Here is a 20,884-nt window from a genome sequence, read left to right on the forward strand (position 1 = left end):
TCCTCTCGGATTCTGACCTTCGTTCGGCGGGAATCGCTTGGAGGAGGCACAAAGGTTGCCGCTTGTGGCCGCCTATTATGCCTTCCAGCGGGTTTCTTCCGGGCAAGCGGTTGCAATCTCGTCGCTTTAATCCGGATCAGAGTCGCGGTACGTTGCATAGAAACCGCTGCTGCGACCGAGTAACTGCCAAGCTCCTGCTTTGTGTAGCCGAGAACCAGCGAGTAGGTGGGGGGGGGAGGAAGAATGCCAGGGCGCCGTGCAACTCTCGGCCCTGAAGGAGGCGGCCGAGGGTAAGACAATGGGGAACGCTTCCCGCCCCGCCTCTAAATTCGGGCTCCCATTGAAACACATTGTAGTTATTTTCTCTCTCGACCGCCCCTCCCTCTCTTTCTCCCCAACCCCCCCCCCACCCCATCCCGACTTCGATATTACCTGCTGAGGATATGATGTCATGGCCTTATTATCCTAATGTAGGCTGATCTCACGAGCTCCGCAGCCAATGGGGCAGCAGGGCTCTCCCCACCTGCTAGGAAGAGAATTCCATCATTCTTGGAATTCTTCCCTCGGCTAGTGCACCGCAGCGCGCGCGCCGAGCAGTTCCGAGCGCGGCTGGTGAATCTGCAGAGGCTTCGCATTGTTTGGGAACCAGCCGCGCGACCCTTCTGCCCAATCAGCAGGCAGGGCGCTTCCTGGCTGGAGCCCGCGCAACCGAGCTTGGCGACTGGAGAAGCGAGGAACGCTTGGAGCGACCGCGGCAGGGCGCGCGCCGAGTTTCTCTCTCTCTTCCCTCTCCCCCCCCCCCTCCTGGCCCGGCTCGGCCCGGCTTTGCAGGGGGGAGCGCGACTGAGTAGCGCGGAGGTTTTGCAAACTGGTGAGTGAGGAGCCTGCAACGGGAGCTGGGCTTTGCACGGCCCCTGGTCGTAGCCGCGGCGGCGGAAGTACGGTGCGGCGCCTTTGCTGGAGAGGCTGTGGATAGTAGTGCGGCACCGGGAAGATGCTCGTCGGCGCTTGGTGGACCCTGGTGGAAGCTCGGCGCTGAGGGTCGGAGCTTTTCCTGATCGCCTTTAAGCGGGCCCGGGGCTCTGGAAGGGGGCTGGGGGGGGGGGAATGGTTGCTTTCAGACCTGCCGTTTGTTGCAAGCCGTGCTTGGACCTGCGTGCCGACTTCTCTAGTGGATAAAGCGCTAGAAGTGAATAAAAAAAAAAAGCATTTATTCTCGGCTCCAAGTGGGAGAAAACGCGGGGTAGATTTTATGCGTCTGTAGTCTTGGAAAAGTGAAATCCCGGAGAACGGGGGGGGGGGAGGAGGAGGAGGGAAAGGGAGAGTACTTGCAACGAACATGTAGCTCTCCTTCGTATTACCCCTCCCCCTTTTCTTTCTCTTGTTTTGTTTTGCTGGTGTTAGAATACGCTAACTTACCGGTAGTAGATCGTTGTCGTGCTATATTTATCCTGCACAAAAAGCGCTCCGGTTGATTCTTGGCTTTTAATGGATCGTTTTAGCTGGCCTTTGCAAGCGGACCCTCCTTGCGTTTTTTTTCTTCGGAGCTTTCTCGGGGCGCTGCCCATTTTTTTTTTTTCCTGGGCTTTCTCTTGCGAGATGCCTAACCGCCCACGATTGCAGCCCCCCCCCCACTTTAGCACCCTTTACATGCTGAACACACTCAGAATGTAAGCAAATGTTAGATTGGAAGCGATCTGGAAAGAAACAAAGCCGCTTAAGAGTTATGTGCGTGCATTCCAGTGCTGCTTTTGCCATGGATATCCACTTCTTCGGTCTGAACTTGAGGCTGTTTAGCAAGAACTAGCAAGGATGGCAATTGGTACTGGTATGCAAACTTTGATGGACAAGTTTGGTTGGATTGGCTAAGTTTTGTGGGAGGTGTTTGTTTTGGCCACCTAATAGTTGCAGGCTCTTACTGTTAACTCTGCCATGTCCTGCCAGTGCTTACCAAATGACACATCTCTCTAGCCTTGTTTGGACTTGTCAGTGTCAGCGTGACATCTGCTCTTCCTTGAGCCCCTTTGATTTTTTAGACAGCTGCCTTCTGCAGGGTGCTTTTACATTGAAGAGAGTCATTCAAAAGGCTCTGGGAATTTCCCCTTTCTCAGTTCCAGGGTTTTGCTACCTCCATGCAAAGTAGCATCTCCTAGCTTTCGAAATCTTCTTGTATTAATTGAGATTTGATACGATTTGGTCTGTTAGCCCAGTCTGGCTGCAGGTAGAGGATTCCCCCTTTTTGCAACATTTGGGATGTAATGATTTAAATTTTGCAGGTGTTCAGTTTGAGAGGTGGCATCAATGTTTGAACAGTAAATTCAGAGGCAATGAGGGCTACAATGAAGACATAGTAATGTTTTTATTGCACAGTTAAGTTCCGAGGAGAAGAGAGTTTGTTTCTTTAGCCGCTATTTGTTTATTTCTGTTTTCCTATGCACAGTGATTTTGATACACTCTCCATCTGGTGATTGGATAAATAACAAAATGAAACCCTTAAGGAAGGAAAGTTGAATTAATCACTTTCTATCTACCGGTATCCGTCTCCATATTTATTTTCTAAAGCAATCATTTTTGTCTGAAGTCATAATTTTGTACACTTTTGATTAGTTTTGGCTAAAAAGATATATGGTTCATTTTGTTGATTTAAAGCAGACTTGTTTGCAATCCACCTTCCCTAATACTGTATGTTAGCTTATATCAGACATGTCAAACTCGCGATGTCACGTGACGTCGCGCAACATATCAGGACTGTTTTGCCATTGCCAGCAATGGGGTGGGCGCAGCTTCCGTGTGACGCATCCAGCCCGCGAGCCAGCAGTTTGACACCCCTGGCCTATATCCAATTTATAATCTGGTATGATCAAAGTGTAGATCAGCGGTTCTCAACCTATGGGTCGTGACCCCATTTGGGGTCGATCGACCATTTCATGGGGGTCGCCAAGCAAGGCTGTCTGCCATTTTTTCCCCCTTTTCCGGCGGGTGCCTTACCTCCCTTGAGCTGGGCCAGCTGGTGGTCGGCCTGCTCCGTCTCTGCCGCTTGCCAGCTACGCCTCGGCCGGTGCAGGGGGCGTAACCACGCATGCGCGGAGCTCCCGGGCAGGGAAAGTCCTCGACTTACGACCGGTTAGGTAGTCCTCGACTTATGACCGGTTTAGTCCTCGACTTACGACCGGTTTAGTCCTCGACTTATGACCGGTTTAGTCCTCGACTTATGACCGGTTTAGTCCTCAACTTACGACCGGTTGGGGATCGCGGCATTAAAAAGGTTGAGAACCACTGGTGTAGATGAATTAATAGTTTGCCCTTTGGTTTCTGAACTCTCAGAGCAAACCCCTTACCCTGGATAAGGACCTGGTAAGGTTGGTGATTTGTTCCTTCTCTCCTGGATTCAAATTTATAATTGAAATTAACAATGTATTTCTTGCCTATGTAAATTCTATTTGTAGGTGTTTTGTATGTGTGGGGCAAACTCTACTTAGGACTGCAGTGGGACACAGGACAGCAGCTTCTGCCTCCCATTCTAGAGTTCCATACCAGATTGTATCCCATAAATTTGCTTAGTCCTGGGAACATATTTAAAATTATTAGGAATTAGCATCAAATTTATAGGGATCTGAGATTTTTGGGACAACATTGTCATGGATAGTTAACTAAATGGTCAAACTTGAACATAGTGTCTAATAATGAAGAGTTGATTTATAGGGCATCTAGCACTGGAATTCAGTTATCCAATTTGTAATTGTTTTGGCTTGGTTGTTTAGTGTAATGAAATAATTTATTAAAAAGGGGATGACAGTCTGAACAGAACCTTCTTTCTAGCAATTTTAGGGAAGCGCATGAAAATAATACTGCTGCAATTTGATTGCAATTACTGGTATAATTCAGTAAGCAAGAATGGTTCTTCTAAGAACCAAACTAACACGATATAGCAGAGCAGTGTTTTAATTTGGATTACTGAAACCAGTGGGCTTATTTTACAAGCTTTACTGGGGAAGAGGGTATTTTACAAGCTTTATTCTTGGAATTATTATTTTTTTATTGTTTGGATTGATTTTATTTACAAAGTGATATATTGGGGATTCATTTCTGATTGCTCCTGAAGTTTTCTTGAGAGAAAATATTTGTTTTTTAATGTAATAATCTCATATGATTGATTATGTTGTTTTTGACTCCTAGTGAACATGTCTTAGCCTTATGTAGCCACCCATCTGGTGCTTCATAACTTTGGGTGGCTTGCAGACAAGGCAATAAATATTGGATCTCAACATCTCCTGTATCTGGAGGCCTGTCTGAAGAAGCATCTGGCCCTATTGATCGCTGATGACTTAATGAAATAGGGATTTGCCTCTTTTATTGTCTGACAAAATAATATAATATTTATTTCTTATATAGGATCCAGTCAGGAATGGAGACTCCATTGGATGTGTTGTCAAGAGCAGCATCACTTGTGCATGCTGATGATGAAAAACGTAAGTTGGAAGCTGTACTTGTATTCTGAGCAGAGATACACTAAACCCTGTAGAAACTGTGTTGAGCTATATTATACATGTATGTAGATTTTTTTACATTTTTAATGTGTTTTTAAATGGAATGCATTGTTGATAGATTGTGCTTAAATAAGTCAGTCAATATGTTTTTAAAAGCTGAGTTAAATCAAACAAAATTTCCTAGGGAAATGGAAATTAAAATCTTGGTTGATGTTTTACTGTTTAGTTTGATACCTTTTTTCCTAAGATAATGTAGGGTGTTTTCTCCTTAGAGTGTAAGTGAATGTAGTTCCATATCATTTTTTTAAATTAATGGAAAGCTCCTAATCTGATAATTGGTATATTCAATATACATCCTGAAGCATGTTCTCTATACATAACGATATTTGAGTTCTGGAAATAGGGGAAGGCTGAATTATGTATGACTCTTCATTTCAACCAGACCAGCTTGCTAGCTGTCATCTATTTCCTATCCTGAAGCCTTTGTTCTTTAGATTCCAATGATAGCCATGTGTCTAGAATAAAAACCTAAGAGTACAAGCTTTGTTTTTTGCCCGTTTTGATGAAAAAACATACTTAATTTTTTTATACATATGAAAGTCATGCAGACCTATTGCAAAAAGAAATAGGAAACATATATTAGTGTATAGGACAGTAACATCTGGCTAATAGATTATGAATAATTGATTGGAGGCCTGCTGGGAAAGGCATCTTATAAATTACTCTATAGAGTAACTGCTTTGTTTTCTAAGAAGTCATACAGATGTAATAAAAAAGAACAATAATGAATTGGTATTTTTGAGGATATATGGGGAATATATATTTATTAATATTTTATTTAACATATTTATATATAATTTATTTAATATATTTAATACATATTAAATGTATACTAATGTATATTCACATATTATATTTATTTAATAATAAAGTTGGAATGGACCTTGGAGGTCATCTAGTCCAACCCCCTGCTCAAGCAGGAAACCCTATACCATTTCAGACAAATGCTTGTCCAGTCTCTTCTTAAAAACTTCCAGTGTTGGAGCATTCACCACTTCTGGAGGCAGGTTGTTCCACTGGTTAATTGTTCTAACTGTCAGGAAGTTTCTCCTTAGTTCTGGGTTGCTTCTCTCCTTGATTAGTTTCCATCCGTTGCTTCTTGTCCTGCCTTCAGGTGCTTTGGAGAATAGCTTGACTCCCTCTTCTTTGTGGCATCCCCTGAGATATTGAAACACTGCTATCATGTCCCCCCTCGTCCTTCTCTTCATTAAACTAGTCATACCCAATTCCAGCCACCGTTCCTTACATGTTTTAGCCTCCAGTCCCTAATCATCTTTGTTGCTCTTCTCTGTACTCTTTCTAGAGTCTCAACATCTTTTTTACATCGTGGTGACCAAAACTGGATGCAGTATTCCAAGTGTGGCCTTACCAGGGCATTGTAAAGTGCTATTAATACTTCACGTGATCTTGATTCTATCCCTCTGTTAATGCAGACTAGCACTGTGTTGGCTTTTTTGACAGCTGCAGCACACTGCTGGCTCATATTTAAGTGATTGTCCGCTAGGACTCCCAAGATCCCTCTCACAGTTACTATTATTGAGCAAGGTACTCCCCTATACTATACCTGTACATTTGGATTTTCTTGCCTAAATGTAGAACTTTACTTTTTTCACCATTGAATTTCATTTTGTTAGATATTTCATTTTGTTAACCCTAACCCTAACCCAGTGTTCAAGTCTGTCCAGATCCTCCTGTACCTTTATTATCCAGATCCTCCTGTACCTTTATTAAATGTAACTTAAGTATATACTTCACAGAGAGAGAGAGAGAGAGAATATAGAATATATAGAGAATATACTGTACATTGTTGAAAATATATAGGGCATGGCAGCCAAGAAGTTAAGATGCTGAGCTTGTTGACCAGAAGATTGGCAGTTCAAGACCTAAGTACCAAGTGCAAGAGTGAGCTTCTGTTATTTGCCCATGCTCCTACAAACCTATCAATTCAAAATGATGTAAATGCAAGTAGATAAATAGGTACCACTTAGATGGGAAGGTAATAGCATTCCGTGAGCCTTTAGTGTATAGTCATGCTGATCACATGACTACAGAAGTGGCTTCAGACAACACTGGCTCTTCGACTATGAATCTGAGTTGAGCACCACCCCCTAGAGTGGGAGATCACTTGTATGAGAAACCTTTCCCCTTTTTATTGTTAAGAAACAAAGGCAAGAAAGGAGGAAAATATATCTTAACAGCAATATGGACAGTAATAAGTAAAACTACATATTTACATCTATGTTTATTCATTTTCAAAAGGCCAGTGTTTGAAAAAAATGTTTGAAAAACTAATTTATGTAGGGTATTACTTGTGAATCCACTTCTTTGTGTTTTGTACAACACTATTAAACTGTTAAAAATCAATGTAAATCTGTATTGCACTAACGCATATCAACTTCTAGGAACATTTTTCAAGTTATGACTGAAGTTATTTAGGCACAAGGGATAAAATTCTTTTTTTTTTAAATTTCACATGGAGTAACTATAAGAAATTGCAGTTATAGCATTTTATACCATGGCAGTAAATATATTTTATTGTTAACAGTTCCTGTAACATAATACAAAAATGTCTAAAAAGCAGACATTCTTCTTTATGAAACATTGTGTGGAAATACTAGCTTATTAATTTAGTATAGTTAGAACAGAACCCCTTGGGCGTGGGGGGGAAACAGTATCTTTATTGTCAGTTGAACCACTTGCCAAGTTCTTTCAAAACAGAATTGAAAATGGTGAGCCATGTTGATTCCTTTATGAAGAATCATACCCAGTAATTATGCTAATGAGCATCAAGTTTAAAAATCAGCAACAATAAGAAACAAGGCTTTAAAATAGGCAGTTGGTCCATTTTCCAGTCTATTTAACAGCATGACAATGTGACTGTGTTTCTCACAGCCAAATAAAGCCATCCTTTCAATATGCCAACTGCTTCTAGTTTGTGGGAAAAGACTAACAGATGAGTATGAATTCAGGTACATGAAGTATTTTGGTGAAATTTCTAGGGAACATTTAATTTTTCAGCTAAAAAAATGAAAATCATGTTAGAGGAGCTAACACCGCTATCTAATGAACATTACAGGGGTAAAAAATTGGTCACAATAATATTACCCAACAGAAGAAATGGCCCTAGCATTTTATTGACAGCTCAGAATTATAATGTCAGAGTTGCAAACCTCAGTTTATCACAGTGTCAATGTAAAGAATTTGCAAATGCGGGCAGGCATTGTAGTAATGGGGGAAGGGGTGTGCCTTTTTTCATCAGTTTCTCATAAAATCTTTAACCAGAACTGAGGCCAACAAACTGTTTTATTCTGTGAGGCTGATTTGGGTTATTTCTTCAGTACAGTCAGAATATTTGAATCTTAATAGGGCCTCCTGCTTGAGCAGGGGGGGTTGGACTAGAAAACCCCGAAGGTCCCTCCCAACTCTGTTCTGATTCTGATACAAATTGAACTGCTTTACCAGGGTTTAGATGCATTTTCCATCTGTACTGTTCTTGCCCGCACCCAATCTGCAAATTCTTTAAACTGACAGACTAAGATTGTCCCTAGATAGTGACTGTAGATCATTTATTAAAAACACACTCTTGGGAAATAAGTCAAACCTCCTAAGATGTCACATGAGGTCTAATGATTTTGGGGCTTTATATGTTGAAAATATGTACAGGTAGTTCTCAACTTATAACCACAATTGATGCCCAACATTTAGTTACTAAGCAAGACAGTTAAGTGGGTCTTGTCCCACATTACGACCTTTACTTTCCACAGTGGTTAAATTACTGCAGTTGTTGTTAGTGACAGGGTTGTTAAGCGAATCTGATTTCCTCATTGACTCTGCTTGCTGGGAGGTCTCAAAAGGTGATCACATGACCCTGCGACATTACAACCGTCATAAATTCATGCCAGTTGCCAAGCTTCTGAATTTTGATCACATGACCATAGGGATCCTATTATAATGGTCATAAGTGTGAGAAATGGTAATAAACCAATTTTTAGTACTTTTGTAACTTTAAACAATCACTAAACGAATGGTTGTTGTAAGTCGAGGACTACCTGTACTTTTTTATATTTTTAGAGCTCACAATATACAAAACCATCTACCCACCAAAAAGGTACTAGCGCCTATTCCAGTGGTGGCGAACCTATGGCACGGGTGCCAGAGGCGGCACTCAGAGCCCTCTCTGTGGGCACGCACGCCGTCGCCCCAGTCCTAGGCCTTCAGCTGGATTTTATAAAACCTTTTCGCAAAAAAAAAAAAAGGTTCAATCAGTCAATTTCAACTTCTCGTGGGGAAAAAAAAGATCTTGCAAAGTTGGAATTGATTGATTGAACTTTTTAGTCCCACCCAGTCTGCCGTTACCACTGCAGTCACGCCCACCCAGTTGGCCACACCCACCCAATGGGCCATATCCACCCGGCACTCGACAATGCATAAGTGGGTTTTGGGTTGCATTTTGGGCACTCAGTCTCTAAAAGGTTCGCCATCACTGGCCTATTCTGTTAGTGCAGTAATACTTGAACCAAAACCAGATACTTCTTTGAAATTGAAAACGGAGTGTAGAAGTAAAGGTATATCTAAAAAGGATTTTAGAATAAAGAATATTAGTTGGGTTTTTCTACTCTGTATTTTTATGTTCTGCTCATTTTTAAATTGTTGAGAATGATGTTGAGTCAACTTCATTAGCATAGCTTGTAATAGTAAGGGTTTTTTATTGCACAATATGAAAGTTGTAAAACCAGTTATGGTGGAATTATGAATAAACTTTGTTGGGTTTGACATCTAGTAAAACTGCTGCTCTATATACATTCACACATAGAATTACTTGACTTAATATAAAATAGTAACTCTACTGTAGTGTTCTCATTAGATTTTACAATTTCATAGTTTCATGATTCTTGAAAAAAATATGTGCCTATAAAAATAATTATGCCGGCTCATAGAGACTGTGTGTCAATTGGATCATAATTGCTCTAGTTTATTGTTGATTGACAAGTGAAAGAAAATAAACCTTGAACTTCAACAGATGTCTTCATATCTGTTGATATAGCTGCTAGTATATGATGTGCATTCATTTAATTTAACCCATCAACACGTTATTTATATATCCCAAACAGCACTTGTTAAAGTCACTGTATTGACATTAACAAATATGCCTATCCAATCCTTTTATTTGCTCTTTTCCCTCATTGTTATGACTTCATCTTTAAGTAAATTTGGTTGGCCGGCATGGTTTGAAAACAGGGAGTGTTTTCCTTATCATGATTTAAACTAGATTTAGTTAAAGCACTGCCATCACATCCGACCTAATCATGAAAGGATAGCTCTTGTAACAGGAGAACAAAGAAAGAATAATGTAAACTGTCATTACAAAGTTCAAGACTCAACCAAGATGTATCTTGGTTAACATTTCTTTAAAACACGGCAAAAACTTTTAAAGATAATAATGTTGGAATTCCTTCTCTTTTCTTTAAAAGTGGCTTAAACCAGGTTATCCTCCACCAGTGGACAAACACTTATAAACAGTGCATTCACTATTGCCAATTTTTTTATGCTGCAACCTGATTCTATAGTTGTTGAAGTTCATTTTTTTCCATTAATCTACACTCAGTACTCCATAATGACAAAGTGAAAACAGAATTTTAGAAATGTCTGTAAATTTATTAAAAAGAAACAACTGAAATATCATATTGGCATAAATAGTCAGACCCTTCAATCAGTTGAAGTACCTTTGGCAGCAATTACAGTCTCGAGTCCTTTTGGGCATGATGTGACAAACTTTGCACACCTGGATTGGGGGATTTTCTGCCATTCTTCTTTGCAAATCCTCTCAAGTCAGTAAGGTTGGATGGCGACGTCGGTGGACAGCCATTTTCAGGTCCCTCCAGAGATGTTTAATAGGGTTCAAGTCTGGGCTCTGGCTGGGTCACTCTAGGACATTCACAGAATTGTCCCTAAGCCACTCCTATGTTGTCTTGGCTGTGTGCGTAGGACCGTTATCATGTTGGAAAGTAAGCCTTCAGCCCAGTCTGAGGTCCTGAGCACTGTGGAAGAGATTTTCATTGAGGATATCCCTGTACTTTGCTCCATTCAGCTTTCCCTCAACCCTGACCAGTCTCCCAGTCCCTGCTACTGAAAAACACCCCCATAGCATAATGCTGCTGCCACCACCATGCTTCACTGTTGGGATGATGGTGATAAGCGATGTCTAGTTTCCTCCAGACATAACGTTTAGAATTGAGGCCAAACAGTTCAATCTTGGTTTCATCAGACCAGAGAATCTTGTTCCTCACAGTCTGAGAGTCCTTAGGTGGTTTTTTGCAAACTGCAAGTGGGCTTTCATGTGTTTTGCACTGAGGAGAAGCTTCATTGTAGCCACTCTGGCATAAAGCCCAGATCGGTGGAGGGCTGCTTCTGGAACTCTGTCCCATCACCACACAAGATCTCTAGAGCTCAGTCAGAGTGATCATTGGGTTCTTGGTTACCTCTCTTACTAATGCCCTTCTCCCTGATTGCTCAGTTCAATCAGGTGACCAGCTCTTGGAATTGTCCTGGTTGTGCCAAATGTCTTCCCTTTGAAAATTATGGAGGCCACTGTGCTCTTAGGAACTTCAGTGCAGCAGAAATTTTATTGTAGCCTTTTCCAGATCTGTGCCTTGCAATAATCCTGTCCCTGAGCTCTGCAGGCTGTTCCTTTGACTTCATGGTTTTTCCTCTGCTACAGTATGCATTGTCAGCTGTGAGGCCTTCTTTAGAGAGAAGTGTGCCTTTCCAGTTCATGTTCAGTCAATTTAATTTACCACAGGTCGACTTCAATCAAGGTGAAGAAACAAGCCAGCAACGATCAAGCAAAATGAGAGGCACCAGAGCTAAATGTCACCTGTTGTAGCAAAGGGATTGAATACTTTAAATAAATAAATAAATAAATAAAAATAAATAAATTTACAGATATTTCTAAAATTCTGTTTTTACTTTATTATTATGGGATACTGATTAATGAGAAAAAAATGAATTTTAACAACTGTAGAATCAGGCTGCAGGATAACAAACCTGGCGAAGGTGAAGGGGTCTGAATACTTTCTGAATACACTGTATATGCTTTGGATTGTCACTTGTCAATTTCATTTAATATGAAGTGCAGGTCATTTATAGAGTAACAACCTTCATAACAGTGAAAAAAATGACTATCTGAGCTAATTAGATTCTTAAGTAAGTTAAGGGCAGCTAATCACTTCATAATACTACTGAGATTTCAAGATAGTGGCTGCATTTGGTTATAATCTGTGTTCAGTCTTGCTTATTACAGCAGCTTTGTAAGTTAGCTCCAAAGTTATCTTTTTGTTTCAGTTCTCTGTTGGGTTGAGAAAGAATCATATGACCAAGGAAATTATCTTTCTGCATATTTGCCCTACATTCAAAGCACATTTCTTAAAAATCATCTTCTTTGCTACATTGTAAGAAAGTACAAGTTAACCAGTCAGAGCTTTGTTATCCATGCAGTGTGATAATTACCTTGACTGTTCACAGCCATCACACATAAAGAATTTGCCAACCCTTGGGTTGTTAATAAATTCATGTACTAGTAATCTGTTCTAGGATAGCATGCACAGAGTTGGCAAGCAGTGATTCCAGCAAGATCACTGTGAAAGTTTTATGAGTATTAGAATCCAAAGGAATTAGCCAGAACTATGTGGATCAATGTTCTAATTCTTGAATTGCATTTTTAAGAGATTGTAACCAATTTTAAATGTTTCCTGAAGTTTCCTATGTCAAACATAGAAACATGGAATCATAAAGCCAGAAGGAACCTTGGAGGCTTTCTAGTCCAACCCCATTACCCAAGGCAGGAGACTTTATACAATCTGGGCAAATGGATGTCCAATCTATTCTTGAAAACCTCCAGTGATGGAGCACCCACAACTCTGGGAAGCAAACACTTCCATTGATTGTTATTCTCACTGTTAGGAAATGTCTTCTTAGTTTCAGGTTAGATTTCTCTTTAATGAGCTTCCACCCATTGCTTCTTATCCTGCCCTCAGGTACTTTAGAGAATAAATTAACCCCCTCTTTTCTGTGACTGCCCATCAAATACTGGAAGACAGCTGTCATGTCACCCTTAATCTTTCTTTTTGTTATGCTAGACATATCTAGTTCTGTTAACCATTCATTGTATGGGTTAGCTTCCAGACCCCTTATCATCTTTGTTGCTCTTCTCTGCACTTTTTCAAGGGTCTCGGCATCTAATGTGATGACCAGAACTATCACTTCTCATGATCTTGATGCTATCCCTCTGTTGAAGCAGTCTAGAACTACAATGGCTTTTTTGGCAGCTGCAACACACTGCTGGCTCGTATTTAAGTGGCGGTCCACAAGAACATCTAGACTCCTCTCACATTTAATATTGTGGAGCCAGGTATTACCTATCTATACCTATGCATTTGGTTTTTTCTATCTTAGTGCAGATCTTATTTTTATCATCATTGAACTGCATATTGTTGGCTAGGGCCTAGCCCTCAAGCCTGTCAAGATCCCTCTGAATCTTGAGTCCGTCTTCCAAAGTGTTAGCAATTCCCCCAGCTTGGTATCATCTGCAGATTTGATGAGGTCCCTTTCTGTCTCCTCATCTAAATAATTTTTGAAGATGTTAAAGAGCACTGAGTTCAAGATAGAACCTTGAGGTATCTCACTGCATGCTTCCTTCCATGTAGATGTGGTTCCGTTGAGGAGTACATGCTGAGTGTGGCTAGTCAGCCAACTGCAAATCCATCAGATGCTGGTACGGTCTATCCTTATACTGTTCTATCTTACCAAGAAATAGGCTGTGGTCTACTTCGTCAAATTTCTTATTGAAGTCTAAGTAAACTATGTCCACAGTATTTCCCTAATTCACCATTTAGTCACTTTGTCAAAGAAGGCAATAAGTTTTGTTTGGCATAATATGTTTTTAATGAACCTATGCTAGCTACTAAGTACGGTAATTGTCTTGCTCCTTTCTAGCTGCTTACAAATCCACTGTTTGATTATCTTTTCCAGGATTTCCCCAGGTATTGATGTCAAGCTGATTGGTCTGTAGTTTTCTGGTTGCTGTATTAATGTAGATTTCATCTACTGTACAGTATTTCATTTTTCAGTTGCTGAATGAAAATAAAGTAATAATCTTAGAAACACCCAATATGGTTTCCAGGCATTTAACATGAATGGAGTTTCAGAAGTCCCAATAACATCAAGAACAAAAAGGCTGTCTTAAATTGGCCAACATGCTAAGAAACACTCCCCCCCCCAAGTTTTAGAATCTGCTTCTGAATAAACAAAATTCTACAATATGATACTATTATAAGCATATTTTGTTGGCCCCCAAATATTTATGATCTGTTTTCGAACTGAATTTTCTTCAATATAAGCTTTTCACAAAGGAAAGAGTCAAAATAATATCTATATTTATTTTATAGCATTTTTGATCCATATGACAAAATAGATACTTAAAAGGGCAAAAAGTTCTAGAAGTGTCAGTGGAGGTAAATAGCAGATTTCTAGTTGAACATATAGAAGAACGCTTTGTTGAAAAAAACGTTTTTTTATGTATTGTGAAAGTGATCCTTGTGATCCAATTTGTGATCCAATTCCATGATTCTACCATGTGCTGGAAAACCAATTAAGCCATTCTTGAGAGGAAATTGTTTAGCCTCTTCTTAAAACACCCCAGAAATGTAGAACTCACATCTTCTGTTGATACTCTTCCACTCTTGTACAGATCTTACGCTAAAGAAACCTTAGTGTATACCTACTGCTGCTCTTTAAGTTTTGCTGCTTAAGTCAGGCTACTTAAAGTTGAAGTCAGTGCATGGATTAATATCTTCAAATTTTGGCAAGTGCTTATTACTTTTTCTGATGTCTTAACTTCGTATGCATTAGCTGATCCCTTTATATCAAAATGGCATAAAGGTTTGGAACAGAAACTGCACCATTAGAGCTTTTCTCCTCATGTACTAATAATAATGGATTGTGCTTTGATCAGGAAGAACTTCAAACTACACATATAATATTTGATATATAGCATCAGAATGAGCATACCCTCATTCCTACTGATACCTTTTCTTTTATCGCACCTTTACCTCTTTTTTAAATAAACCAATAATATCTAATACTCATTCCTCCTCCTGTTTTTTCCCCATAACATTAACTCTGAGGTGAATTGGGCTGAGAGAGAATGACTGGCCCAAAATCATTCAGCTGGCTTTCATGTCTAAGGCAGAACTAGAACTCACAGTCTCCCATGTAGTTCTTTGCAGTCAATCTTATCAAAATCTGGAAAAGAAATTTTTCATACTTTCATTAATTGAATAGCCAGTGTACTGACTCTTTTAATCTTACATTTTTTTTGCTGATCAGCATGATGTGTTCTCTTAGAATGAGGCTATCTTGTTTAATAGCCAGCAAGAATCTACAAGAACTCACTAGGAACAACAGTTTGACTTGATTAAATCTACATCAAATTTAGTAATAATGACAACTCTTTAATTTGTGTATTTATTTATATTTCTTATTTCTAAACTGCCCATTTTCCTGAGAGAGGAGCTCTGGGCGGTGCACAATATAATCAATATATAAACATATAAAATCAACATTAAAATATTAAAATTAAGTTAATTTTTTTAATTACAGTATAACATAAAATTTCAAAAAAGTAAACAATTCCAAGATGGGCATTTAGCCTTAGTTAGTATAGGCGGGAGGGGGGGTCTCATGGGGCCAGCTGGCCCCAGAGTTGTGTGGTCCTCTCTGCCCCCCATGCAAGGCCGCAGAGACTATATCTGTTTCTAGCTTCATTTTTGAAGCTTTAATGCTAATAGCCTTGGCATTCTTTTCACTGAAGCTTTAATGCTAATAGTTTTCAAAGCTTAATGTCTCTTTGATACAGAACTACTTCTGGCATATCCCAGAATTGGGTTACCTTCACATTTCTTATACATTCAGCATTTTTCCAAGTCCTCCTTCAGGGTGGATCTTCCAAGCCATAAATCCCTCGTCTTGTCTGTGTGCCCTATATTTTTTCCCCATAAAAAAAATTAACCTATAAAATCCTTTATGGCTTGGTGCCCTTCGGGCCTCATCTTTTACCATTTCAATCCTGCTGGAAGAAGGTTATCTAGTTATCCTATTTCCAAGAGCTGGAAATAGGATAACCTGGAAGTATTGGCCTTTGGTGAAGGGCCAGCCCTTTGAAACAGTCTCCTGTGTGAGATTTGCCACCAATATGATCTGTTTTCTGCAAGAAGCTGCAGATAGAGCTGCTCTGGAGGCTTTGGGAGCTTACTGACATACATTTTGTTTGACCTTTATTTGTTCAATTTTTTTTAATTTCATTGCTGCTAAAACCCTTCTGGGTTAAACTATAAATTTGAATAATAAAATAAATGTCTACCTGTTGAATGACCTTTTGTTCCAACCTCTTCAGATTGATTGCAGTCTCTGGATGTTATTCTAGTGCTACCAAATACCAATGAAAAGACATTGGAGATCTGTGTTCGTCTTTTTTAAAGTTTTTTTTTTAAATGGATAAAGAGCAGTGGTAATAAGATTGATGATAATATAAAAGATCAGCTCAGATAAATTATTTCAATGTCCGGATTTTCCGTAAATTTCCATGATTGAGACTGGTTTGATCGTTTAATCATCAATGCCTTTTGCCAAATGAAATAATTTTTTAGATCAGAACACCATGATGGAAACAGCCACTTTCCTGCACGCTGACCCTGTGTATTTGAAGTAGAGTGGAATGAAGAGAAATATTCAAGATTAAGAGCAGATGTACCCATCATGAACTGACATAAGTCAGCAATAGAAAAAGGAGGAAGAATGATGTAGTAGAATGTTTACTTTTCATGCTGTTTTTTTTTAAACAAGGGATTAACTTCAGCAAATATCCACAGTTGCTCATATAAATCAGAAGTTGAGGTTCACAGATTTCATCTTGATCCTAACCATATTTGTTACTGGGATCTATTTCATAAAAAGCTAGCCTGTAAGATGTAGCCCCAAAACTGAATTGAAAACCCAAATAAAGCAACTGACACCAGACAAACTAAATCTTTTCCCTTTATGGGGTTTCACCACCAGATAAGTACAAACTTTCAGGTTGTCCAATACCATATTTTAAAATGAATATCACTGAAATATATTCCAGATTCATCTACAGAACAAACAAGCTTGTCAGTAACAAATTGCATGAGGAAGGAAGAAAGTAAAGAATCTAAGGTTCCCATAAAGACTGGATCTTAAATAGTTTAGAATGTATAAATAAATCTGGTCTTGCAGTCTATTATGCCTAAGTTATAGTTGGCTTCTACTTTGAAAGTAACCTTTTCAGTTTAGATATATAATATCAATATGTGCTCTTATAAAGCAAAACATAGATTAATAAAATTGGAGGTGAGAATTCGAGTTAGTTTGAATATAATGCATTTTCCTGCATGCAGGAAAAAATACTCCTGACCACCTATGCATTCTTATTTAATTTGAGCATAATTGCAAAAGTTGTGTTTTTTTAAAGCAGGCTTATTGTTTTAATAGATTTCAATTTCAGCTTCACAGCTGTTTAAAAAGGGATTCTTTATCGAGTTCTTATCAGTCAGGAAGAAAGGTTCCTCCGGCCCCATTAAAAAACATAAATTGTGGCTTAGCATACTTCACTGACTAGAAATCTTGGAACAAACACTATTGTATTGCCATCTCCTGTTATTATAATGTTGTATTAAAATACTTGTATTTTACAATCTCTTTTGATTGGTGAGCAGCTGCCTTCCTCTGAACAATACCACTTTGAGCACCTACCTTTTGTTTATAGTCAGTTTTCTGACAGCAGCAATAAAGCCAAAGTCGGATGAGCCTTCATAAGTCTCTATTTGCTTTCAGATAAGCCTGCATCCTGCTCAGGTTGCAAGGACAATGGAATTTCCCTGCACTTTGCATGCTATGTTCCTTTAGTTTTGAATGAGTTAATAAAAGTCTGACCTAATGCTTTTGAGAGTCAGAAAGGATAAGAAGAATGAAAGAAGAACGCTTTTACAAAACCTGTTCTGCTGTAATCTTGCAAACATGTTACTTCAAAAACAAATCAGGTATTTCACAGTAATGTGAAGTTTAGTAATCTGACAGGACAGGAATAAAAATATTTATGTAGGCCCAATGAATACATTTTCCTCATTCACACTTTTTAGGTTTCAACTGTAATTGAAAGTACTCCCAAAATTTTCTATTAGCTATTCTTCTCTATGTATAGGGGAAACAGAGTAGATGGTGTAAAAGATTCTCAAGATTGTGATGTTCTTCGCATTTCCTCTACATCTTAGATAGTTTTCATATTAGATGTTAGTGAAACTGTCTTGTGAACTTAGAGCTTCTTCTAAGTTAATTCTGTCTAACCTAGCTTCAGTTCATTATTAAAAGGTAATGTGGAGAGTATTTAAGGGAATTTGTTTTGAAATAGAAAGAGCTGTATAAATTTTTGACACTTTGTTATACCCAACAGGAACTGGGTAATAAAACATATTTTAAAATATATGCTGTAATTCCTGTATATTAATTTCTTCTCAGTACCGAGAATGGAAACCAAATACAACTTTCTTCCAGTAGATTACTGCGGCTGCTTTGACTAGGTCTTTTGTCCATTTGTTTTTGTCACCTGTTGCTGCTTGTCACATGCCAAGCTGTTAAGATCTTTAGAGCAGGAATGGATTTTTTATTTAATTGCACACACAATACCCAAGCAAGAAAGCACATGTAGATATTTGCACAGGTCAGCAGATCCTATCTAGTGCATGTGCTTTTGATAATACTGCCTATGCATAAATATTTTGCTTGAATGTCTGGATGTTTCTGGATGTTAATGTCTGTGTTATACTTGATCCAATTTTCAGATGCAGTCTGCCTAGGTTTTTAATAGATAATCAAGGAATGTTCTCATAATAAGAAATCAAGCCTAGTGTTCGTTGCATGCTTTAATTAAAGGCCCTCCCCCCAACCAGTAGGTTTATGAAAAATTGAGACTAGTATCTTTTCAAGATGATTGTACTGCAAAGCCAACTACAGACACAATGCTGAAACACCAGTAATACCAATAATACTTGGAGGAAAGCACCTTGGCTTTCTACATGAGTTAGCAATCCTATTGTTTTGGAGAGACTGGGAATATGTCTACCACTGAGTAGAAATGTCATCAATAAAAAATAGTGTCTTATTTTTCATAACTGTTTTTAATCAGCTATATAGGTAGTCCTCATGAAACAACAACCTGGTTTAGTAACTTTTGGCAATTACAATGGTGATGGAAAAATAACTTTATGACCAGGCCTTGCATTCATGACCTTCCCAGGTCTGTAAATCAGAGGAAACCTGAAGTAAGATCATGAACCCAGATGCAGTGTCACTTACTGGCTGTTTCATTTAATGACTAAGCTGCCAGTGTCAATTGTGGTCGCTAGACGAGGGCTACCTGTAATTAGATTTTGATTATAACAGAATGATGTGTAAATTATTTATAAACTTAATTTATAGACTTAATTCAGTCTGTAGCTGACTTGAATTCAGTTTTTGGCTTCGATTATACAGTGCCAATGTTACGCTACTCAAAATAAAGATTCTTTAAGGTAAACAATACCTCAAAGTTCTTTTAAAGCAGTGGTTCTCAACCTGTGGGTCGGGACCCCATTTGGGGTCGATCGACCATTTCACAGGGGTCGCCAAGCAAGGCTGTCCGCCATTTTTTTTGCCCACCATTTTTTTTGCCCACCATTTTTTTCCCCCTTTTCTGGCAGGTGCCTTACCTCCCTTGGGCTGGGCCAGCTGGTGGTCGGCCTGCTCCGTCTCTGCCGCTTGCCAGCTACGCCTCGGCCGGTGCAGGGGGTGGAACCACGCATGCGCGGCGCTCCCGGGCAGGGAAAGTCCTTGACTTACGACCGGTTGGGTAGTCCTCGACTTAGGACCAGTTTAGTCCTCGACTTACGACCGGTTTAGTCCTTGACTTACGACCGGTTGGGGTCGCGGCATTAAAAAGGTTGAGAACCACTGTTTTAAAGAGTTTCATCTTTCGGAACCATGACAAAGGTGTATTTGCAGGTATGCTACCAAAGGTGTGCTATTCCCCCTTCCCGTTTCTCTAGAGTTTTCTTGTTCAGTCTATTCTATTTTAGTTGTAGATTAGTAATTTATTTATTTATAACATCTATAAACAGCTTCAGTCTGGAAAGACTCTAAGCATTGTATAAAAGAGTAACAGTAGCAATATACCAGTGTGATAACAAATGCTAACTATATTTACGTATTATAAACAGTAAACATAACCATCACAGTTGGGGTGGACAACATAGTTATGGAAAAGGAACCATTCATGCTTTCTTTTCAGTTGATGATCTCTTATTATTCAGACTGGGAAGAGGAGCACAATCTTTTAGGGAAAGGTTCTCTTGTAGAAACCTAGCTCCTGTACCCTGTAGTTCCTTGAATAGCACTTGTAAACACCCCACTAGCCAATGTAGCTCCTGTAGCATTGTTATATGGTAATAATGAAACTTCCCATAAGTACAAGAGCTTCTGATTTTGCACTAATTGAAATTTCTAGCCCATCCTAGAGGACAACCCCATGTAAAGTAAATTGCAATTATCTTGTAATATTGACCCTTACCGTACCATAATAAATTAACTATTGTTAAGTTACACAGCAAGCTTGGCTAATCCCAAAGCACTCTTATTTTGTGAATCCAAGCTATGGGTGGCTGCTTACAGCTGTTCTGCTCCAAATCCAAAAAGCATACACAAAGGAGTTGCTGTTAGCAGGAGTGGAGAAGGAAAAGAGATTCTGGGCTGAGTTAATAAAGCATGCAGAACTAAAATATTTCTTACAGTCTCTGATGGCTGGCTAGATGAGAATTCTGGTTTACTGATTTTTCTTTTGCCTGCTTTTAATGATCTGAATATGTGAACCATTTGGTTTATATAGAGTTTGGTAACTTATGTACAAAAGTAGAATGCACATTTTTATTCTGCCCCATTTCCATGCCAGGAAAATATATAGTACATTTTTATAAACCTTAGTAGTCTGTGGCATGCATTTTTTTAAACTGAACATGATTTACTGAATAAGGTTTAACCAGTAAAACTAGAAATATTGTTGATTTCTATAGCTCAGTCATATTGGTCCTGACTATAGTAAATCATATAAATGAAAATAGATTCACACCTATATTTATTTAAGAATAAAGACCAAAACAAGGAATGGGGATTTGCTAATTGTCTTTATGTCATTCATGTTTGCTTAACAGGGGATTAAAGTTCAGTAAATATAATGT

General features: G+C 39.0%; 1 long non-coding RNA gene across 1 annotated transcript; it reads left to right on the plus strand.

Annotated features, from left to right (window-relative positions):
- Window positions 1-800: 800 nt before the first annotated feature.
- On the plus strand, window positions 801-11,440 carry LOC107295305. The gene is made up of 3 exons (XR_001549060.1): window positions 801-871; window positions 4,393-4,469; window positions 11,347-11,440. It is a non-coding gene; the product is annotated as an uncharacterized LOC107295305 (long non-coding RNA).
- Window positions 11,441-20,884: the final 9,444 nt, after the last annotated feature.

Source organism: Protobothrops mucrosquamatus, unplaced genomic scaffold, assembly GCF_001527695.2.
Source record: "Protobothrops mucrosquamatus isolate PMUCROS unplaced genomic scaffold, P.Mucros_1.0 scaffold2292, whole genome shotgun sequence".
NCBI lineage: Eukaryota > Metazoa > Chordata > Lepidosauria > Squamata > Viperidae > Protobothrops > Protobothrops mucrosquamatus.